The 3503-nt window shown below is 50.7% G+C and overlaps 1 pseudogene; it reads left to right on the top strand.

Moving 5' to 3' along the window:
• The first annotated feature begins 2777 nt into the window (after positions 1–2777).
• On the top strand, positions 2778–3297 carry LOC105885218 (mediator of RNA polymerase II transcription subunit 28 pseudogene; annotated as a pseudogene).
• The last annotated feature ends 206 nt before the right edge of the window (positions 3298–3503 follow it).

Raw genomic sequence — 3503 nt, 5'->3', positions numbered from 1 at the left:
TGGGGTGCCACTCGGGAACAGGACACTGGAACGCCTCGGCAGCTCTGGAAACCGCCATGGCTTTGCATGGCGTGGCAGAATGAGTCTCTCCTGTGCTTTGAGTTCGGGAGGACTCTGAGCAGCACAGCTGTGGCTTCAAGTTGCCCTGAGGGCCCGGCCGCCGGACCGCCTGCACCCCACCCCGTGCTGATGGGGCCCCCAATGATGGGTACCCTGTTTCCCTGAAAATGAGACGGGGTCTTATATTTATTTTTCCTCAAGAAGACACCCTAAGGCTTAGTTTCAGGGGACGTGTGATTTTCCCCTCAAAGCCTCAGCTTGCAGCACGCACAGGATGGCCGGGACCTGATGGGGGAGCCGACCTTGTTGGTGGGGCTGCCCGCACTTTTCCGGTCACCTCTCAGAGAGTAGCTGTCACGATGGGGCAGATGAGAAGGGCTGCTCGGTGGGGCTGCTGGGTGGGGCAGACGAGAAAATGCACGGGTTGTGCAGATGCGCTGCGTAGCCACGTCCAACACTAGGGCTTATTTTCGGGGTAGGGCTTCTATTGTGCACATGCTTAGAAATCCTGCTGGGGCTTATTTATGGGCAGGGCTTATTTTCGGGGAAACATGGTACAAGGAAGCATGCAGGCCATCTTCACAGCTGTGGTAAGCAGAATTTCTGAAGTCGCCCCAGAGGTGTCCCGCCCTGCCCCCACACCCCGTGGACGCGAGCGTGATGAGAAACTCTCCCTCACCCGTGGCCGCCGCTGCACGGCCGCCCTTGGGAAAAGAAGGTCCCCGAGAGCCCTTGGAGACGGGTGCCGTCCTGGGCTGCTGGCGGAAGTCCAAGAACCAGACCACGAGGGGTTGGATGCCTACCCCGGCGGGCTGAGACAGTTTGTCCTTTCCTCATGTGTACTTGCCTGACCGGTGGCCGGGAAATCTCCACAGACAGACGCAGGGCAAGTCCGGGAGGGTGGAAGCTGTTCTTCTGGCTGGTAGCAGCTTAAAAGAAGTGGTGGCTGCTGTCCTTTTGGGTTAGGGATTCCCTGCTGTGGAACGCGGAGCTGGATGTATTTCTCGCCTGCCTTTGGTCTCCCAGACCAGCCCTGACCGGACGCCGTGCCACGTGGCCGCGCCCGCCGCGCAGTAGGGGCCGTCCTCCCCTCAGGCCTGCACTTCTCTCCTGAAATGATGGCGCCGACGTTTGCCAGAGCGTAGCCGCAGACCACTGGCTGCAGGGCCTGGGCCTGCGCCCGGCCTGGGAATACATTAGAAGACCCAGGACAAGCGGGGGTCAACATTTGCACAAGTCCCCACTGGCAAGGCTTATGTACTGTGAATTTTGAAAGCAACTGCCTAGAAATGTTTCTTTGAGGAAATATTCTTAAGGACAGATCTATGTTAATATAGTCTGCAGCACCCCACTTTTGTTAACAAGTAGAGTTAGAAATGGTGACTTTTCCTGAATCTCTGAGTTGTACTGACACTAGTCTCCCCATGAGCCCTGGCATCAAGTAAACTCTAAGCTACTTTACTCAGCTGGCCAGAGAAAGTTCCTTTATTCATGTAAAGTTGGGCCAACTCAACCCCATACGGGAAGCGTCTAAATCCAGTTTCAGCTGGTTGCCTTGTGCAGGGTCACAGTGGAGAATGAGGGGTCTGCATCAGTGCAGTGAAATAATTCAGAAGCACATGTTCTGCAGACGGTGGGTGGGTATGTTAGAATCTGGAACTTAGCATTTCTGATCTTTTGGCACAATGTAGGTTTAAGCTATTTGTACATGTGCCTTATTTTGGCAATCTGTGCTGTCTCAAAGGTTGGAAATGCAGTTGCTCATTTTGAGTCATTTGTTCACATTTTTGTGTGTTGTCTGATTGATGGCAAGTCTTTTAAAGATGGTATAATTTAAAAATTACTTGTACACACCTGGAGAACTTGGATGGCATGGACCATGTGTTTGAGGAATTAAAAAATTACAACAAAAAATAAACAGAAGCATAACTATCACTATATCAATGAGATTTGAAACAAAGTTATTTGCATACTCAGTAAAAGAACATTTGATCTGTTTGCTGTGAGAAGGAAGCTTTGCCAGGTGGTAGTCATGCATTAAAGACAATTGCAAAACACAAATGAGCTGTAGCATGTTGGTTTGACCTCCTTGGTTTGTAGTAATAAAGTATTTTCTTTCCTTTAGGAAAAAACCATGGAAGCGATATAATCTGTAGAATTCTATTATTTCATGACTCATTCTCAACTTTCTTGTCTATTATTGGGAAGAAAAGCTTTTTCTCTTGAAATATTCCCTTTTTTACTTTAAGCCCTAACCACTTGCAAGTATCCGTAGAAGAACAAAAAGGCCTTTTGCAGCAAAGCTGGCCTGGAGGAAAAGATGGAGATAGTCATTTCTTCATGGGGGCTTTCCTCAGAGCCAAGACCACCCCAGGGGTCACCAGCCCTTACAGTGTGGAAGGCAGCAGTCCTGGGGGCAGCCTGGTCTGGTTCACAAGGCAACATGACTGCCTCCCTCCCTTGCCTTTCTAGTGCAGGAGACAGAGACTTGAGGCTCCAAAGACTGGAAACCACTGATAAACTTTTAGTAGGGCATGGAAATATGTTTATGTTTTGATAACTTTTCTATTGATCACAAGTTTTTCAAATTGATGTGACTCAAAGGCTAGTGTATATAGGGAAGTCTTAGGCACGTGTGGGACCTTGGAGGAGAGTGTGTATGAGGAACAGGGGAGGATGGCTATTCAAGAAGTGTGTCTGGTCCTGCCATTTTAGACATGGCGGCTCTGCTAGGTTGTATGTTCTCTGGGCAACCACCCGGCCTCCACCACCCCAGCCTGGACTCCTGGCCAGGCTTTGCTTCTTCAGGGGACGTGGGGCGCGCAGAGACCTTCTAACAGTACTCTGGTGGACGGGTTGAAGTCATCTTTCGAGGTTCGCTTTGCTTCTCTGGTGAGTCAGGACTATGTCAATGGAACTGATCAAGAAGAAATTGGAACTGGTGTGATCCGTGTATCCAGAAATTTCTAGATATTGCAAGACAGACAGAATGTTTTCTTCTACAAAAATGATTGCAGTTATCTGTCCAGGAACCAGAGCAAGTTATCAAACAGGCTGTCTCGGAGCTGAGGACTGAACTGCAGCGCGAGGACGTGCAGGTCCCGAAGCACCTGGCCAAGCCGAGGCCCCGGCAGCAGGTGCTGAGGGACATCAGTGTGCAGCACGAAAGCCAGCCGACGTCCCTCAGGGTCCTTGGCCTGCCTGGAACAGGCGCCGGCCTCTGTCCCCGCGCTCTGAAGCCGCCCGAGGGGAGGCCGGGCCGAGCTCGTGCTGGCGTGCAGCCTCGACAGACGGCCTGCCGCGCACCGCTTCTCGTGGATGTGGCGTTTGGGAAGAACTCTTTATTCTCACCTAAATTTTTTCACTGCTTTTATTAGCTGTTTAATGTCTTAAATACTTTCTAAAATGCTACAGAGCTTGGGTAAACCAAGTAAAAATTTTTT

The sequence above is a fragment of the Microcebus murinus genome, chromosome 7 (genome assembly GCF_040939455.1).
Source record: "Microcebus murinus isolate Inina chromosome 7, M.murinus_Inina_mat1.0, whole genome shotgun sequence".
In the NCBI taxonomy this organism is placed as follows: Eukaryota; Metazoa; Chordata; class Mammalia; order Primates; family Cheirogaleidae; genus Microcebus; species Microcebus murinus.
Note: the sequence above shows the minus strand (reverse complement) of the source record. Positions and strands in the feature narration are given on the sequence as shown.